Source organism: Thermobia domestica, chromosome 10 (assembly GCF_964235325.1).
Source record: "Thermobia domestica chromosome 10, izTheDome1.hap1.1, whole genome shotgun sequence".
NCBI classification, from domain to species: domain Eukaryota; kingdom Metazoa; phylum Arthropoda; class Insecta; order Zygentoma; family Lepismatidae; genus Thermobia; species Thermobia domestica.
The window spans coordinates 74,919,252-74,940,370 of NC_137463.1; the positions used below are offsets into that span (position 1 = coordinate 74,919,252).

The 21,119-nt window shown below is 35.7% G+C and overlaps 1 protein-coding gene across 1 annotated transcript in view; it reads right to left on the reverse strand.

Annotated features, from left to right (window-relative positions):
* Positions 1-17,115, reverse strand: part of LOC145662497 (synaptotagmin-5-like) — a 107,415-nt gene extending 90,300 nt beyond the window's left edge. The window contains exon 1 of the mRNA XM_081728132.1: positions 16,605-17,115. The gene's annotated coding sequence lies outside the window, so the exon portion shown is untranslated. The remainder of the gene's footprint in view (positions 1-16,604) is intronic.
* Positions 17,116-21,119: the final 4,004 nt, after the last annotated feature.

Below are 21,119 nucleotides of genomic sequence, written 5' to 3' on the forward strand. Positions count from 1 at the left end.
AATACTTGTTAAAGCATATAAAAATACACTGTACTTACAAATCAGTTTAGTACTTTGTTTTATGGCTGTATTTGTAGTACCTTATTAAAACGTTTGTCGTCAAACTGTCAAATATAAATCGCAGTAAATTGTGTAATCTGCTGTCACAAAAAGTATCCTATTTTTCGATCGGTATAAGGAAGAGATACTATACTATTTTTCGATCGGTATGGAAAAACAATATTTCTCCATAGGTACTATTTTACCATAAATTATTAATTGTCAATAAACTTTGTTACTTTTAAATGAATGAAGCGAGATAATTTTACTATGATGTTTTAAAAGTTGGTCATTTGGGGGGGCCAGGAAACCATTTGGGGGGGCCCGGCCCCGATGGGCCCCCCCTTGGCTACACCCCTGTCTCCAAGTGAACTTTGTGGTGGACAAACACCATGTGCGTGGGTTTTCTCGCTGTCTCCCGTTTCCTACCACTTTCTTCATTCCACCATTTCATCCATTACTCATCATCACCGTCTCCTTTAGCCTAACCGGCATAACCGTGGGACGTAAAACTCAACAATTTCATTTCATTTCATTTCATTTTTTCCTCCTCTCTGCTAAACCTAAATCAAACCTTTTTTCTCAACACTTATTATCCTGAAAAATAAACACACTGCTGAACAAGACTGCACTTATTTAATATAAAAAACACATTTACACGTGACGTTTCGATCTTCTGGCCAAGATCCTCATCAGACGTACACGTTTGCAGAGTGTACGTCTGATGAGGATCTTGGCTAGAAGATCGAAACGTCACGTGTAAATGTGTTTTTTATATTAAATAAGTGCAGTCTTGTTCAGCAGTGTGTTTATTTTTCTGACTTTATTTGCAAGACGTTGACTATTACTGTGTGTCAGTTATTATCCTGATAATGTTGAAAGTTGCAGCTCTGGAAGTTCTCAAAACGACCAAACGTTGATAACTTTATTTTAATTTTGCTATAACTTATTACAAAGTTTTGGAGTCAAGCTGTGTGATTTTCTCTAATCAGCTCTGAACTACTACGTATATTCAGCTACTAAATATAATCGTACATAGGGAAAATACATATATATCTAAATCTCCTTTTGTACTGGTTTAAATGAATACAGTTCAGCTGCTATGCAGTAATGCCAACCCAGAAAGGAAATTTCCACCAGATTATATTTTCAAATTCCCCTAAACTTCTTAATATTTTAAAATGATATTTTACCGATCCGCAGTGTTTTCAAAAACAAGATCTAAAATATAATAAATCTGAAAATACATGACAAAGTAAATTTGACGATAGATAAGAAGAAAGCTAGATAAAGTACCTAGGTAGTTGATTCTTATGTAAAACGAGCAAGTAGAATCAAGAATGCGTGAGAGTTAAAAGAAATTTGATACAGGTAAAGAAATTAGAAGTTTCGCCATAAAAATTGGTTCCCCGAATGCCTCACTGAAGCATTTTCACTCAAATCTAGGCAGGAAATACCTATGTTGGCAACATTATTGTCACAAAGCTTGTTTTTCCGAGAACCGTAATAATGTAATCTAAACCAGTTCGCCTTATCTGGGTGTTTGTCTAAACGGAAGAGGTGTTCGGGTACAGCAAATACTATTTTCACACAATGATAACTAGTAGGCTTAAATTGTGTTACGTAACAAAAAAAAAATGTATAAAATATAAGCATAACGAACGAGTCATAATTGATTACACTTGCCAGCTTGTTCAAGTGTCTAAGTGACCAACTTCGGAGTAATAGCAGAATGTGGTTCTATATACTTGTTTCCACATATAGTTGACCAAATTAAGAAATTGACGAAGTTAAAGAGGTGGCCAACTTATTTGTTGATTTTTTTTTTTAACATGTCAATGCAACACTTGATTTCGTTACTGTATGTGAAGTTGCTGCAGTTGTCCCTTTCCTATTCCAAAGAAATAACTGAAATGGGCGATTAACTAACCAATCCTTTCAGATCCAGCAACTGTCTACATTTCTTCTGTGGCTATTTTTACGTTACATTATTTCGAACTCCTCGAAGAGTCATACCTTGTTTGAAATCTTCCTATAAATTATTCTAAAAGCAACCCCTAAATCGTACAGCTATGATTGCTTATCAGTTCACACTATAAATTCACATCTGATGAGAGAACCCTTACATCTGTTTAGATAACTCACTCCTAACTCTTCAAAATTTCACCAAAATAATCTCAATCGTCTGTGCATCGTTTGTGCACGAAGTAATTTTAAGGTATTCAAAAGTTAATTTGGGGTCTGTGTAAACGCCAATTGGCGCCAAAATGGTCTCAAGCGTTAGTGCATACAAAATTTTTCGTTTGTGCACAACAGGAAGTATGAGATATTGGGAGATATTGGCGTATTTATTTAGGTGCCAGCCCCGTACCAACGCCTATTGTTGCTGAAATGGTCTCAATCGTTACGCAAAATGTTCGTGTATGCACAACAGAAGTGTGATTTTTGGCTTATCTAGTTTAAGTGCCGTCTTTCATCAACGCCGATTGGAAAAAAAAAAAAAACGGTCTTAATCGTTTAGTGCATCGTTTGTGCATGTTTATGTAACAAAAACATCGTTTGTCAAAAGAAAGTGTAAAAATTTCGCATCTCTCTTTTGGACACCACCACCTTATATCATATACAAAGTGGAACAGGGGATATACTCCATAAAATTTGTCATAATGAAACAAAACTTGAAAAATTCGCTCTACATGAAGTTCTGAAAAATAACACGATTTTTTCAATTTTTCTTTTCCCGTTTGGCGAGAACAAACGGAACACATCCCTTCATGTCATGCCATGAATCTGTTCTTTGTTCTAGCATAGAAGGCCTGAGACGTATGGAATCAGACTTATAGGATGAATAGCTCTTTTGCCTACAACTTAAAACACATAATTATAATACACTTATCTATTGACAGTGGGACAGGGGGCATACCCCATAAAAGTTGTCCAAATAGAACAAAGTTTGCAGAATTTACTCCCCTTGACATCTGAAATATAAAATTGTTTTAAAAATTATTCTTACAATAATTTTAATCTTCAACAGTTACTTAAAGATACATGATTATATCGGGGGTATACTGGGGTGGAGTGTTTTCTGAAGTTCTGAAGAGCTTTATCCTTGGAAAAGATGGATGACATACTTATATATAATATATTATTTTCCTTACTCACATGTATTTTTATTTTTTGTGGTGTAAACCTTTAATAATATTTAAAAAAATATATTTACATTCGAGATCCAATGTGGATAATTTGTAAACTAGTGTACTTTTTCCCTTCTAAATAAGTATACGTATATTTTTCCTTCCTTATTTGGTGGAAGCATGGGAATGTAATGTCATAATTGTTCCAATAGGACAAATTTAATGGTTTATGCCTCCCTATAAGTTTATTTGTTATTATTTAATTGTAGAATGAAAAACTCTGGGTTCTGCAAGTTGATTTCAATCACCCCACTCAGTCTATGTAGACTCAAGAGCTCTCCCCAAATAGGAAGAAAACTTGAAATATTATGTTAATTTTCAAAGCTTCTTGAAGAGCAAATTCTGCAAGTTTTGTTTCATTATGGCAAATTTTATGGGATATGTCCCTGTATGCCTTTGTATATGTAAATAGATACGTTTATTTCTTTGGTTTTTAATCGTGGGCTAAGGAGCTATGGACACTGTAAGTTTGGCTCTAATCATTTCCGTCCTTCTAGCCTAGACCAAAGAGCCGAAAACCTAACCGAAACCATTTTGGGACGAATCGGTGAGTTTGGGAAAGCTAGTTCCCAAATGAAGATACGCCAAAATCTCACACTTCTTTCGTACACAAGCGAGAATGTTTGTGTTCAAACGTGCACAAACGATATACTACCCATTGGGAGCATTTTGGTGCCAATTGGCGTTGTTGGGAGACTTGCGCCTAAATTAGATACGCCAATATCTCACACTCCCTGTTGTGCACAAACGAAAATTTTGCGTGCACAAACGTGAACAAACGATGCATAACGATTGAGATCATTTTGGAGACAATCGGTGGAGATAGAGGAGACCTGCCATTTAGACAAGCACCGCCAAATTATTTTTTGAATACCTTAACATTGCTTTGTGTACAACTTGTGCAGCACAAGCTCGAGTTTTGGATGCACAAAAGTGCACAAACGATTGAAAGTATTTTCGGAAAGTGGAAGATAGAATTTGGAAGAGGGGGGTAGAATGGAGGGTAAACGGACGTGAAATCTTTCAAGCAAGTACTTTTTGTATAGTTTATATTCAAGACTTCACCAAGCCTCAAGGAGTTCAATCTAAAGGAAGGAACTGCCTAGGTTTTTCCAAATCTTATTACAATTATTCTTTATCAATGATTTCAGAAACATATCCGTGTGGAATGGAAATTATTTCCTGTCTACGTTTCCCAAACAAAAGAAATTTGGTGTTGGTTACTTTCTGTTCGATGCTGGTAAGCATTGACGATTTCAGGAGACCCGGAGCTACGAAATTCCCCTCGCAACTCACCAACGTCGGCTACCAGCACTATTTTCGCAGTAAAATCTATCCCCGTGTACTAAATCTCCCCGGAGGAAAACTTCTGAAATCACCACTGCTGGTAAATGGTTGCTGATCTTCCCGCATACATTTACAATTTTGACAAATGGGGGCCATGGTGGCTGACTAGTCAGTAGTGGAACGCTCACCTCTGCCACACTGGGTCCTTGGTTCGATCCCATCTCCTGTCTAGTAGGTTTTGTATTGTACAAACACCATGGATTTTCTCGGGATTCCCCGTTTCCTCCCGCTTTCGTCTTTCCACTATTATCATTCATCTTAACATCACCGTCTCTCCTATCTTAGGTGCCTAAATGTGGAACGTTAAACTAAAAGAAATAAAAGGAAGGGTCACCGCGTTAAAGTTTCTCGCTTAAATTCCTTAAACTAAATCTTATTAAACTACAGTCATTAATTAAACATTCTCCTTTGAAATACGAACAAAATTACAAAATGATTTCAGGAAACTTTACCCAAAGAATAATCCCCAAAAGTAAACTCTTTCTTGAAGATTCTTCCATAATGAAGGGCAATTGACATTTGTATGTTAGGATTAAAATAAAATATCTGTTTCTAAAATATCAAGAAAATCGTATGAGTTGTATTTCAGGAAATTTTCAAAAGAAAAAAGAAAGAAAGAGGAAAGAAATCAAAGAAATAAACTACCCATTGTGGGTATTCTCATGAAAGTAATTTAAGTAACGTATAGGAAAACTAATTAAATATTTGTTAATAAAATATGAAGAAAATCACTTGAGTCTTTTTGAGAAAATTGTCCATAAAAACTCGCCTCTAAGAATAAACTAGTGCTTCTCAATTCTTCCCTAGAGAAATGACGTACACTACACAATGGGGTTGTTGAAGAAATAACTATTTATGAAATATAAACAAAATCGTCAAAACTGTTTTAGAGAAAATAGCATTTTTTTATTTTTACCCTTCAGTAAATTATTATTATTTTTAGGGGTAAAAAGAAAATTCGAAAAATTAACCTGGAGAATCACATTACAAAACTTAAGTTTAGAATTTGGTTCAGATACGTTGAACACTATGGCCTCTAGGCAAATGTACATCAGGACCGAATCGACGGACAGATGTCGATAAATCTCTTTTTCGGTACCTATGAGCTACGAAACGTGTAATTCCTTTGAAATTTCTAAATCAAATTATTTACAATCATCATAGTTTCTTCTCTCCTTTTGTCTCTTGAAAGTTTAAAAGAAAACTGACAAAATATTAGCGAAATCAAAGAATGAACTCTCTATTAATATTTCTTGATGGGCTAAGGGACAGCAATCTTCTGACATTCATCGAGAATTGGTAGAGATCTATGGGCAGAATGTTATGTAACAGAAACAAGTGTATGTGTGGTGCATACGCATTCGTAAGTGATAAGAGGACTCTGACAGACGATAACAGAAATGGTAGACCAGCAACGTCTATCATCAACAGTAATATGTGTGATGTTGATGCGATGATCCATGAAGAAGGGAGACTGAGGTTGCATGACATTATAGGTGCATTGCAAATGTTATATGATTATATGAGAAGTATCGTCCATGACCAACTTGGCTTTACGAAAATGTGTGTAGGCTGGGTGCCAAAACATCTGAGTGAATACCAAAAACACCTTCGAATGGGCATTTCCCTGACCCACCTGACACGATGTGCCAATGGAGGAAATTCAGTTCTTCATCGCATCACAACGGGTGTTGAAAGCACAATAGCCCTATGTAAGCCTGAATCAAAAGGCTAGAGTATGACAAAAATATCTGTCATCACTGCCGGCTGAGAAATTCAAGACCACAACATCTACCAAGAAAAGAATAGTTACCGTGTTTTGGGACCATCAGGGTGTTATTCATGTTGAATTTCTGGCAAAGGGTAGAGCATTACTATGGACATATACTGTCAAACCATGGACAGGCTGAAAGCAGCCATATGTCAGAAACGAAAAGGGACACCACAGGAGGGGAGTGTTGTTGCTGTACGATAATGCACGACCACATTCACCCCAACGGATCGGTACACACGTCATGAATTTCAACTGGGAAATTCTTGATGATCCTCCTTATAACCCTGATTTAGCCCCTACAGATTACCATTTGATTAGACCCCTAAAGAATTATCTCCGTGAGTGACGTTTTGATACACTATAAGAGGCACGACAGGCTTCGATTACCTGGTTTGGGGAACCTAAAGCAACATTTCTTTGAAAAGTCAAGTCAAGTTGAAATTCATATTTGGATTGCAATGGTTCTTATGTCGAATGTTAGTGTGAAACCGTGTGTCAAACAAGATACGTCGACAATTCACCTTACCTTTTCGATACATCTTTGTAAATATATATTTCAGTGTTCTAAATTACTTACCTATGCCATGGCTGAATAGTGTTTGGGCTATTGAAGATTTTTTAAATGTCAATTTTGATTCTCTCCCCTGTACTTTGCTCACAGAAAAAAAAAAAACCTAGATCACTACAATTCTGGAAAACATTATTTTCATTTTGACTATATGGTCATTCATACAGAAAAAGATCCTTCAGCGTTGTAACTCATACGTCGTTTTGAGTTTTGGTTGAACGCAAACATTAGGGATGCGCACCAGACAAGTCGAGACAGAGTTTTCCTGACAAAATTCGAGTCGAGACACGGCTCTTCCAATACAGAAATATACATTTTTCGAGTCGAGACCATTTTTACAACACATTTTCGAGACGAGACAGCCACAAATCTTGTCTCGAGCGCATCCCTAGCAAACATTGCTGTACACCGTCTTTGCATATCATAAGCAGTAGACACAAAGAAAAGGTGAAAAAAAATCATAAACTGTAACTTGCACTCTCCTCCTGATATTTTGATTTGTTTTTTCTGGTACTAATAGAATCATCATTGACACTTGTAGTAGGCCTATTATGGGCTGATATTAAACTTGTAGTTGCATTTTAAGAACAATAAAGTGTAGTTGATACCTTCAACAAGAAGTCGGAAAACGTTAGTCTTAGATTTTAGTAATAGCTGTACAAAGGAAAGGACTCCTGAAATTATACTTGAAATGTTATGTGTAGATAGCCATTTATTCCATAACAATGGGTGAAAACTGAGTCCTTTGAAAACTATCTGGGAAATTGGATGTGATACTTATCTAAGTACTTTTTAGAAAAAAAAATGTCGTATTTTCAATTCCTTGTAAGCTTTCTTCTATTTGTTCGAAATACGTTATATTATGAACATAATATTCAACACTAACAAGGGACATCACCCAATTGTCCGGCTCCGATTTCAATGAAATTTTTCTAGCTGATAGAGGACATATATGTATTATTTGTGATGATAGAAATTTTTGCCATGGTGCATGTTTTCTATTTTTTATAATTTTTAAGAGTTGTGATGTGGTTATTAGAGATTACTACAGAAGTCCCTTACTAACCTTTGTAAACGTGGCGTTAATGAAAGAACAACCATGTAGATAAATATAAGACCTATGGGGAGTTGTATGGTAGGTATGACCTTGACGGTAGCCATCTTGAAATCCGCCATTTTGAATTAATGTCAAGTTTTTTTTAAATAGGAATTGGGTAATATGATACATAATTTCGGGCTAGAATTTAACCAGGAAGACAATGGTGAAGCTAGTTTTGAGATACACCTATTTGGGGAAAAGTTACAGGCATTTAATTGTTCACTTACTACGTGCGAAAGTCCCTTACCTCCGCTTCTAACCCCCGTATTAATGATAATAAGTGGATAAAAGTTTCGGTAATACATATTATACCTAGAGGGAAATGATACAGTAAGGGTATCCTTGATGGCAGCCAACTTGAAATCCGCCATTTTGAATTAAAGTGATGTTTGAAAAATGAAAACCATAGAATGTGGCACCTCAAATTTTCCCAAATTTTCCCCAAAAGCCAATGGTATGCTTATTTTTGTTCTATAATTAACCAGTGTGAATTTAGGACTGCTTCTAATGAGCACCAAACGTCCATTATTCGATCTTTCAATTTGGCAACACTCCTAATTTTCACCGCATGTTTTAAGATTCCAACTGGCACTTTGCAGTTGTTGCCATGGCTCGTGTTTTCTAAATTTATTACATTTTTTTAAGAGTTGCGATTTGTCAGTTCATGAATAATGTTGGGATAAGCATCCAGCAATCTTTCTGAATTTTGAAGACTTGCCATGTAATTATTTATTTCCTATACCTGCCCTTCAAAAACTCGTTTACTGACATGAATCATCGCACAACGAATCAACTCCAACTTTGCATTTAGGTAATACTGAAGACCTAGCTTGTGTAGTAGATGAGACCGAAAAATAAAATGAAAATTCACTTCAAAAAAGGAAAACGAAATATGATTGTTGTGTAAATCAAGGGTCTTTTGTTTTGTTTTGTATTTATTTCTTTATTGTATATTTATTTATTTATTTATTTTCTATGGCAATGTTTTAGCTAGTCAGACAAAAAAGTCATTCGTTTTCTAGAGATTGTTGTCGATGATTCATGATTGTAAAATTTATAATCAGAATTGATCGGGCACTCAATTAAGTTACACCTCTTTACAAGCAAGTTACCTGTTTTCATATTATGTTAATGGTACCGGTACAAACAATGTTGTGGGAATAGTCATATAATGCCTCTTTGATATTTTCTAGCATTGCTGCTGTTTCTTAAATGTTGTATTTATTAAAAATATTTTATTGTTTGTCGTTTGCGCAACATGTAGGCTACATTTCCTAATAATTTTGTGTTCGTATAACACCCATTTGTTATAATTTCATTTGTATTTCTTTACGTCACATAGGTCCATAGGTTCTTCATGTATTCTCGTTTAAAATAGATAATTGCATTGCAAGTCTTCAAAATTCAGAAAGGTTGCTGGATGCTTATCTCAACACTATTCACGAACTGACAAATCGCAACTCTTAAAAAATGTAATAAATTTAGAAAATATGAACCATGGCAACAATTGCAGAGTGCCAGTTGGAATCTTAAAACATGCGGTGAAAATTAGGACTATTGCCAATTTGAAAGATCGAATAATGGACGTTTGGTATACATTAGAAGCAGTCCTAAATTCACACCGGTTAATTGTAGAACAAAAATAAGCATACCATTGGCTTTTGGGGAAAATTTTCTATTAAAATGAAGTGTCACATCCTATGGTTTTCATTTTGCAAACATCGCTTTAATTCAAAATGGCGGATTTCAAGTTGGCTGCCGTCAAGGATATCCTTACCGTATCACTTCCCTCTAGGTATAATATGTATTACCGAAGCTTTTATCCACTTATCATTAATACGGGGGTTAGAAGCGGAGGTAAGGGGCTTTCGCACGTAGTAAGTGAACAATTAAATGCCTGTAACTTTTCCCCAAATAGGTGTATCTCAAAACTAGCTTCACCATTGTCTTCCTGGTTAAATTCTAGCCCGAAATTATGTATCATGTTACCCTATTTCTATTTAAAAAACTTGACCTTAATTCAAAATGACGGATTTCAATTTGAATACCGTCAAGGTCATACCTACCACACAACTCCCCATAGGCCTTATATGTATCTACATGGTTGTTCTTTCATTAACGCTCCGTTTACAAAGGGACTTCTGCAGTAATCTCTAATAACCACATCACAACTCTTAAAAATAAAAAAAAAAAAAAAATAGAAAACATGCACCATGGCTAAATTTCTATCATCACAAATAATACATATATGTCCTCTATCAGCTAGAAAAATTTCATTGAAATCGGAGCCGGACAATTGGGTGATGTCCCTTGTAAGAAACTTTGGATGTAGATTGCCTCGTCCGTCTCACTTGCGTTATTAGATGCCTCCAAAAGTTTGATGTTTGAAATATTCTTGCATGCTTAGTTTGATAAACTGAATGATAAGTGTGGTATTATAAGTTTTCGTTTAATATGCACATTTGAAAGATGTAATAATCTGAAGTAGTGCATTTTTTCTTTAAAAAAACTACAGGTTTATATTAAGCTGGGTATACTACCAATATGGTGGTAATGCAAAGTAAGTCAAACAACGTACCCTGATCGATAGCGTACAAAATTGCGCATTTCAGCATAGAATTGTTTATTGTCCGAATAATTATTCGAATAAAGTGTACGAAGAATTATTCAAAACAAATATATTTTTCGAATATATGATTATTCAAATTTTATTAGTGTGCTCGTAAATACACCATATACAGGGTGTCTCAAAAATCCCTTGACATACCATAACTGTTATTATCAGAGTTACAATAAAATGTATGAGGGGAAACCGTCACTAAATATAATGTTTTCAATTAAAATGAAGGATTTTTTTTTTAATTGGACGAGTCGTTTGGGTTGTACACTCTTTATGCGCACAACTTTAAATGAAAAATGTAACGTTGCCATTTACCTGAGGCTGAGGGATAGAAGGACGAAACGGAAGGTGAACAAATTTTTTAAGAACATGGTAAATGGGGGCATGTTTTAAACAGGGACTGGCTATCGGCATGTCAGCATAACAGACAGTAACTTCATTCATTTATGTTCTGTACCCAGGAAAATGGTAACGTTGCATTTTCATTTAACATTGGGCGCATAAAGAGTGTACAGCCCGAACTGCTAGTCCGATTTTTTTAATCCTTCATTTTAGATTGAAAAGATCATATTGGAGATGGTTACCGCTCTTACGTTTTGTTGTAACTCTAATAATAAGAGTTACCATTTGTAGGGGACTTTTGGGACACCCTGTATATACGTATATAGCACGGGTTGTGTATATCCGTATCGTATATAAAATAAGGTTACTTGTTTATTTCCATTGAATTCTGGCTCTACTTGTATTGCAAAGAAATACTTTTTCATAATAACTTCTTTCTCCTTTTCTTTTCTTTTCTTTTTCTTTTTACTCATCATTTAAACTTAATCTATTTGGATTACTTTCGAAAGCAAATGTTTATATTCCATGATCTAATTTAATGTATTCATTTCTTCACCATATTCGCAAAAAGTTAACTGTACGAGACAGAAACAGGAATATTACGCAAAAGCGATATAAAATTATTTCGAAATGAGGATATTAAGGGGAAAACAGAAAAGCAACACTTCTTAAGCAGAAAGCCGATAAGAAAGTGGTAAGGAACTAGTTAAAGGAATACTTGTTCTTGTCCCAGGGAAGAAACTGACATGATAGAGAGTATGGTGAAAGATGTAGAGAGAGGGCAAAAGACTATATTTGATGAACAGTAATGTTGCCCATGAAATGAGAGATAATATTTTCTCATCTCATCTCGTCTCGTCTCGTCTCGGTAATTTTGTAAAGTCTCGCCTCCTCTCGATTCTAGAATATTTTCGTCATCTTGTTTTGTATTTATATATATAATTTCTTTCTTTTTCTCTTAATTTCATCTAGAAGTTATCCAAATCCTTCCTAGTCACGAGAGGTCTACGAAGGGTGAGATATAACAACATGTAAACCTTGTTTATAACTGGAGTATATTTGTATAATGACTTGCACATGAGAAATGAATGAAATGGTGGAATGAAGAAAGTGGGAGGAAACGGGAGAACCTCGAGAAAACCCACGCACACGGTGTTTGTCTACCACAAAGCTCAATTAGCGCAAGCTGGGATCGAACCAAGGTCCCCACGCACCAGAGGTGAACGCTCTACCACTGAGCCACTGCGGCCCCTTGTACTATGAATCATGTAATAGTAAAACAATGCTTGAGATCTAAGACTTGGGTGAACTAGTGTTGTCCACGAGACTAGAGAAATTTTCTAGTCTCGTCTCGAATTTAAAAAGATATTTCTTATCTCGTTTTTGAAAAAAAAATTGAGACGACACGAGAAATTTCTAATTTCGTCGGCAACACTAATTATAAACAGACGCCAACAAGTTCAGATGAACAGTATTGCCGAAGGAATGAAGTGAACGTTAAGGGAACTGTTCCCGGTATGGTCACTCTGCCTGACGAGCAAGGGTAGTGATTGCTCCAAGCCCCAAGCATAGGTATAATAAACGAGTTTTGCCTTTCAGGAAAAGATAGAAGTGTACAATTTCTAATTCATTCTTGGGACTCAAAATATATATAGAGAGAAATGACGAATCAACATTTTGTAAGACTTATTTTTTTTCTTACGGTTGTATACTATCATGTCGTGAAGTGTGTGCTCTCGTATTGGAATACTATCATTGATGCAAAAAAAAAGAAAAAAGAAAAAAGAAAAAAGAAAAAAAAGAAAAAAGAAAGAAAAAGAAAAAAATCAAAGTTTGCACAAAATAATTTATTAGTGCTGGATATGGAATACTCATTTACATTGTTGGCCTCGCAACTAACTTTTGCCCCAGACCCTGCAACTCTGCAAATTGAAAGGAAGATCCTAGTTCATGGTATGACCATTTTATTGTAGGTGAAGTTTCGGGCTGTTCCGTAACAGTTCACTTAACATTGCATTGTTTCAATGGAAGAAAGAAGTTAAAACAGAAAAAATTGAAGACAAACGCTCAAAGTTTGTACTGATGTGCATATTAAGATTGTATAAATTTTAGGTAAGTATGGATTCTTGATCATCTAATTTTTACCGTAAGCCGAAAACCATTAACGATAGGCGAAGCAAATAATTATTATTATGGGAAATAGTCAATCTCAAAAAATTTCCCATTGGTGATTTAGTGCATCAAACAAGTTCTATAAAATTAGCCGATGTATTAGTTTTAACAAATCGAAACTTGTACTTAAACTTTTTGTATCGCAAACAGTAGATTTACCCTATTTCATAAAATTGCTACATCTCGCAAGTGAGATTTCACAAAGTTTGGATTTTCCGAAATTGAATTCTTACTATACGTCTTTCTTAAATGTTAGGACCTGAATGATTTTTCACGAAGTCCACGACTTTAAGTCTTCCTCATCCAAAAAGGGTTTTCTTTAATTGTATTAAAATAGTACCTTGTCCAAAATAAAACTGAAGCCTTTTCGAAATGAGTTCTTCCACACTAGTGATGAGCAAATGCAAGACCAAGACCCAGACCCGGGTGGTCTTGGTCTTGGTCTTGGTCTTGCACATGCGGTCTTGGTCTTGGTCTTGCACTGGAACCCTCGGTCTTGGTCTTGGTCTTGGTCTTGGTCTTGCACACCCAGTCTTGGTCTTGCTTGCAAGAGTCTTGCAAGTTTTGCTTTTAAGAAATCTGTGATTTTCATAAGTAAATTTTACTCTCGACATAAGGGATAATAAATCCTACATTGCGTCAATAGTGAGGGAAATACAATGTATGTTTTTAAATGTAATATATTTTACCTTCGTGTAAGTGTGATGATACTGTACAACATAGGCGATGACTTTTTTTTTTTTTTTTCAATGGGTGATCACGCTTCACTACTTACAAGATAAATCACAATATTTCGTAATATTTTTATATGTTTTATATAACAGCTCCAATACTCCATTGGTTCCCAAACTGGGGAGGCTACCCCTGACAGTGAGACGCATGAAAGAAGACCAAGACGGCACAGATTACTGAAATACCATAAATTGCAAAATTATTTTTACACTCTAAAGGCGTCAGATTTGTTTCTTTCCAACCACGATTAGCTCATCTTTGTATTGAACAAACTCCCAATTAAATATTGAAATTTTGTTTTACTGATTCTAATATGTACTGTATGGGGCAGAAACAAGGACATTACGCAAAAACGATGAAACAATTAGACTTTCGAAATGTGGACATGGAGAAAAAAGGAGAGAATCAGCTGGGTTGAACGGAAAACGAATGCGAAGATTTTAGAAATAGTAGCAGTAGGGGAGAAAAGAAGAATTTTAGATGTAATGAAGAGGAGCACATTGGCTGAGAAGGAACTGTATTACGAGGGACGTGCTAGAGGGAGGAGGCGAAGGAGATTGTAGTTGAAGAAAGATATTAAGACAGAAAACTGCTACGTTAAGACGAAGAGACTAGCTGAGGACCACAGTCATCGAAGCTTCTCAGCTGCAGCAAGTGACCTACCAACAATGGGAGAATAGCTATTATTATGACGATGATGATATGTTTTGCAATATTGACCAAAAAAGAGAGAAAAAATTAAAATAATAATAATTAAACCTCTTAATATTTTAGAATATGAAATGAAATTAAATTTGTGAGTTTTACGTCCCACGATTATGCCGGCTACGCTAAAGGAGACGGTGATGAAGAAAAATGAATGAAAATGGTGGAAAGAAGAAAGCGGGAGGAAACGGGAGAACCCCGAGAAACCCACGCATACGGTGTTTGCCCACCACAAAATTCACTTGGCGGGGGCTGGATCGAACGCGGGACCCCAAACACCAGAGCTGAACGCTCTACCACTGAGACACCACGGCCCAATATTTTAGAATAATTTGGGTGAAAACTGAAAACGACTCAACTGTCTATGTCTTGTGTAAACTCAATTTATATAAATACTTTTGACCTACATTAGAAATACATAATAACGGCATCAAACTTCAAGTTATTTGAAATAAGTACGAAATCACTCTCAGTTGTGAATAGAGATTATTTATTGTTGTATAATGTTATATCGTTTAATCCTAGATATGCCGTATACCTAAGGGAGCTATAAGTTATATTGATAAACAATTATCCTACGTATAAGCATCCACCTATGAAATCAAACTTGCGGTCACATGCGCTAAGTTTTTGTCAATGTCATGAAAATGTTATTTCAATATCAATTTTATAAGTACACATTAAAAATTTCCAACGGATGCTTGAACCTCAGAGCCAAGGCCATGCCCATGTAGTCGGTCCCTATGGTGTACGGAATTGCCGATGTTCAATACTACATTTCTTTAGTTTTGGAAGAAGAACACCACTAATATGTTTTGAAGTGAAATGAAATATCTACTTTAACGTACCACGATTATTACACTGTGGCTAAGGGAAACAGTGATGATGAGAAATGGTGGAATGAAGAAAGTACGAGGAAACGGGAAAACCCACGCACAGGGTGTTTGTTCACCAAAGAAGCTCACATAGCGCAAGCTGCGATCGAACCAGAGCCCTATGTACCAGAGGCGCACGCTCTGCCACTGAGCTACCGTGTCCATAACATGCTCTAGTTTATTTTTGCTTATCCACTTCTTATGGACACAACTATTCTTCGTATGATTTCCCAAAATCATGGACCGTCGTGAATGATCAAATGATGACCAAAGTAAATCAGACACTGAAGTTATTATAGCTTGTAACAATTCATAGAATTATGCTGTCGGTCGTCTCGTGAACAACCGATTCAAAAAACGACATACTGTAGCTATATGTTACAGGAGCAGATCGACTCACATGGATTGCATAAACTACTGGGAACACATTCACTCCGGCGGTATTTTTACTGGAGCCAAGAAGTTCACGTGAAAGATGTAATGATTTTTCGCCTTCCTTTTTACATTCTATAAAAAATCAAGTAGTACCATACTTGTGCAAGACTCTTGCGCAAGAGTCTTGGTCTTGGTCTTGGTCTTGCAGGTATGGTCTTGGTCTTGGTCTTGGTCTTGCACCTCTTGGTCTTGGTCTTGGTCTTGCATCGGGATTCCTGGTCTTGGTCTTGGTCTTGGTCTTGGTCTTGCATGCAAGACTCTTGCAAAAACTGCAAGACCAAGACTCTTGCGCTCATCACTATTCCACACATGCCCCTAAAATGACATCAATGTCACAACCTAGTTAAAAACACTTTCTCTCACTCGAAAATAGGATCTCATCAAAGTTCAAAAGTGTAATTTGAAATTTGAGCAGTTTCCAAGATAAATTTAGACAGTTTATTTTCCTTCTACCGACGCCTCTGAATGTCTTTCCAAACTTGTCTAAATCGATTTCTCGTACCCAAAAGCAGTTTTTCATCAAATGTCATGAAAATCGTTGGAACGGATTTCAAGATAAAATATAAAACCATTCAATCAAGAATTGCTCATTTAGGAGATATGCAATAATAATAGGGCCTTCTCTTTCCTCCAAATGGAATAACATAATTGTAAGTAGAAATGATAATAAATTTTAAAATTAGAATTATTCCTAATAATGCTTACCTCTTAAGATTTAGGGTCACAAATAGAATAGATCACAAGTCGATTCATCGAAAAAAAGGAACACCAAAATCAATTTTTTCTTCTCATTTTTCATTTAGGTCTACATATAACAGCACCAATTTCCACTGCTGCCAACATCGTGTAACACGAATGGATTAAGTATATTACAGATGTTCCGATAATAACAAAAGGACGACGTCATTGCAGGTGGCTGGTGGCTCTACAAACATATGTATTCAATATAGTATGTATCTCTATAAACACACGCACACAATTCCCTCCAAATCCAGGTTCTACCATACACGTTTTGTCTTTTCTACGTATTCAATCATTACTAAGCTAACACTACATATGTGATAAACCAGAGAGTTGTTATGAGATAATAAGGTGACACGCTTTTGTTTCACGAAGAAAAGAAAAAAACAGGTATTGCGAGCAAGTTACTGAAAATTTCTCGACGTTTTAAAAACTATGTTTTATCATGAAAACAGTACAGCGAGCGCCTCCCGTAGCAACAAAGGGAAACTGATCTGGATTGAGTTTTCCACGTATTTATCGCGCAGCGGAAATAGTTTGAACATGACAGGATGCAGAGAAAACCTATTGAAAGACAGGATATGTTGTCATTCAATCATATGTGGTTGAAAAAATACTTCATGTCTTCTAAAAGGTTTATATACTACGTGTGTTTAAGGTCGCGTAGAAAATATTTAATCTATTTCCAGTCAATATGTTCGTTTAAATAAGTTTCAGGTATTTTTCAGAGATATCACGGGAACCTGCAGTAGTGTCAATAGGGGCCAATCCCGTCTCTCACGTGTTTGCTGTATTTTAAACAATAGTTGTAACTTTTCATAGAACATATACAGCAGCGGATCCAAAAGGCCCGCCTCCCACCAAAGAAAAATTATTATTATTATTATTATTATTATTATTATTATTATTATTATTATTATTATTATTATTATTCAATACATTAAACAAAGAATCTACTCTCAGTTTATTGTTACTACAAACTAGCAAGTATTATAACAGATATTTTGCGCCCCCTCCAACCATTTCACCCTTTAACCCAAGAGTGAATGAATATATATATATATATATTCATTCACTCTTGCGTTATATATATATATATATTCCAAGGTCGAAGATATAATTAGTGCAAAAAATTATTAAAAGTGTTGTCATGATGCGTTCTGTTATATTCGGCACAAACGCGGATGAGCATAAACCCTTTCACACTAGCCAAGCAAATATTTAAAAAAAAAAAAAAAGAAGAAGAAGAAAAGAAAAGAGAAAAACACGCACAAGGGCATGCGACTTCGAATTGAACTATACAGAGGTTTTATGTAAGATACAAAATGGAATTTACAATACAGTAAACTATGAATTAACATGCAATTTTCTCCAGTAGCTCCTTTCAAAATTTCTGGCTCCGCTACTGTCTCAGGAAGGACACACAACATAAGACACTCTCTGTATTCAGATGAAAAATTTCATGCTTGTCCTGCTCTTTTTACATATAGAACAGAAGTTATACTTTATTCCCTGAAGTTATATAAAAATACAACTTATTTTCACTCCATTTCTTGCATAGTGTTCTCCAACTGTGTTTCCTTTCACAGTACAACGAAACTAGGCACATCTATTAACATAAACACACTGCTGAACAAGACTGCACTTATTTAATATAAAAACATATTTACACGTGACGTTTCGATCTTCTAGCCAAGATCCTCATCAGATGTACACTGAGTGATACAACTAACTAACTAACTAATTAATAACTTGACTCTGCGGTAGGCAGAGATGGGCTTCTAGCAAAGTGCTATTTTGCCCAGAGCAATGTAGGATTTGAGTGGCAAGGGGTTCCCAACAAGTCGCTGTGATTGTGACTATGTATATAGTGTGTAATGCCGAAGTTGTGCGTTGCCGAAATGATAGTAATTTTGCTAGGTCTGTGGCTCTGTTTATATGGCTCATGGTTGGAATGTGTTATTGTCGTTGTTTGTGTGTGATTTTATTTGTTGTAATTAAGTTCGTATGGGTTTGGGTGTTTTTGGCGCATGATATTTATAAGTAGGGTTGGTTTTAGTTGGATTGGTTGATGGTGGAGTGGGAACGTGCTTAGGTAGGGATTTTAAATGGATTATTTGGCTTTTTTTATTACATTGCTAGGAGAAAGTGCAAGGTGGTTAAAGGAGGATCTGTGGGAGTTTTATCTTCATTCGTGAAGTTATCGTTGAAGAACCTTCACATGAACGGGCCAATGAGAGAGCAGATAGGGAGATGAATTGTGTATATATACTTGAGTAGTTTTTTGTATCACTCGTTTTTTTACGAGTGATACAAAAAACTACTCAAGTATATATACACAATTCATCTCCCTATCTGCTCTCCCATTGGCCCGTTCAAACAGCCAATCAGAAGCGTGGAAATCTATCTGAACTGACCAATGAGAAAACATAACATTCTACCAGAAAGAAACAACAAGGAGCAAACAACCATTGAATACATTAATTCACATACATTTTTCTGTATTTATCAATATTATTCTTCTATTCTTTATTAATACTGATACCTTTGGTCCAATTCATTAAGTTTACATTCCCTTCCTTTTCTATCCACCAAGCCTCTTTCCATTTTCTCGGCCACAACCTTTTTTCCCTTTCCAGCATAATAACTTCTTCCCAGTTCACATCATGTCCTTTTTCTTTTACGTGTTTAAAGATTGCGTTAGTTTCTCTGCCCTATTTCACATCACTTTTATGTTGTTTAATTCTTTCTTTCAATAATTTTCCTGTCTCCCCAATATATTTCATATCACAATCCTTACAATTTATACAATATATGACACCTTTCTGATCTCTTTTTTCTTTTTCCTCCCTTTGCTTTTGTCCATGTCCAACAACGTTCTGCTACCTTTTCTATACACATTGACCCCTTTCTTTCTTAACATCTTTTTTAAAATCTCGGTATCTTCTCCTAGCCCTACAATGCCTTTCCATACCCCCTCATATTCCTCCTCCCTTTTACCTTTTCCAGACACCACAGATGCTTTAACGATATCCCTTTTACTATAACCATTCTCATACAGCTGTTCTTTAAAGATTTCCACATTCTTTTCTACATTCTTCTTCCAAATTTTGGTAATTCTTTCTAACATATTTCTTATGAAATTAACTTTTGTGCTTCTATCTACATTACTTTTCTTATTAAATAAATGACAGCATTACATTCTTTTTGATACCATTGAGTCTTAATGCTCTTCCCTTCCTTACTCATTAAAATGTCAAGATAACATAATGCACCCCCTGCTCTGTCTCTAGTTCTAATTCTATTCCTTTCTTCTTATCTTCAATTCTACGAACGAACTCTATCAACTCTTCTTTTGATTCTTCCCATATCCCAAAACAACCAAATTTGCGAAGCTAAACGACTTCAATTGCTCTGAAGATTTTCAGTTTTCGTTGGCATCCATTTACGGACTGTCCTCTCAAGTTTATCTTACAAGAGCTCGATGGGCAATAAATCTGGTGACGGTGGCGACTATGTTTGTTGGTAAGTTAAGCATCTTATTTGCATTGCAGATAATTACTACATTGCTTAGAAGAATGTTTTAGATGGTAATCCAGTTGTAGTATAAAATCCGCGTTCCTCGTGAAATTCCATGCCTCACTTAAACGTTGTGAATCACGTTTTAGTCCATTATTCCATTAATTTCAACTTAAAAAAATATCAACTTAATAGTCTGTAAAGCACCGCCAAACAGTGATGCTACCTTCTCCGTGACTTGCTGCAGGTATTACACGGTCGAGATGAAAGCGTTCTTCGGAGCGACCACGCAGAAACTTCTAGTATTGGAAGGCGAGAAGTTGGAGTTTAGATTCGTCGTTCTAGAGTGCCCATTTCGGTTGTTCATCATTCCAGTCTTTATTTTATTTTAAATATTTTTGCCCAGGAATATATGCCCTTTTAGTAATGTTTCCTGCTTGAAGGAATGGTTTCTTTACCGTAATCCTACCCCCAAGACAATAGATTTGAAGATGCTGGGTCATCGTCTTATTTGATACCAAATGGAAATGTCTCTTTCATAATTCTATTGGTTTTTCCGAAGCGGTTAACGTTTATTCTGTGTGCTTGTTTTTCCATTGAATTTGTCTTTAAGAGAAGTTATTTTTAAATGATTTGTGCGTTTTCATTTAATATTCACATCATTTTGTGACAATCTTTCAAGAGTCCGACGCACTACTCCGCCAGATCACTGAGCGATTTTTCCCAGAGAATGACTATCTTTTGTCAAGATAACCACTTGAACAGGTGCTTCGACTGTTAGTAGTTAACAATTTCTCTTTCACATTTTATAATATTTACACGTTTTTCACATTATTCAACTGGTACACGCGATTGAAAATGGTAAGATCCATGTCACAGATTTGCATCCAATTTTACCCATATTACGACACGATTGAATAGCGCATACGCAGCTGTTCGTTGAAGTAAAGACACAACTAC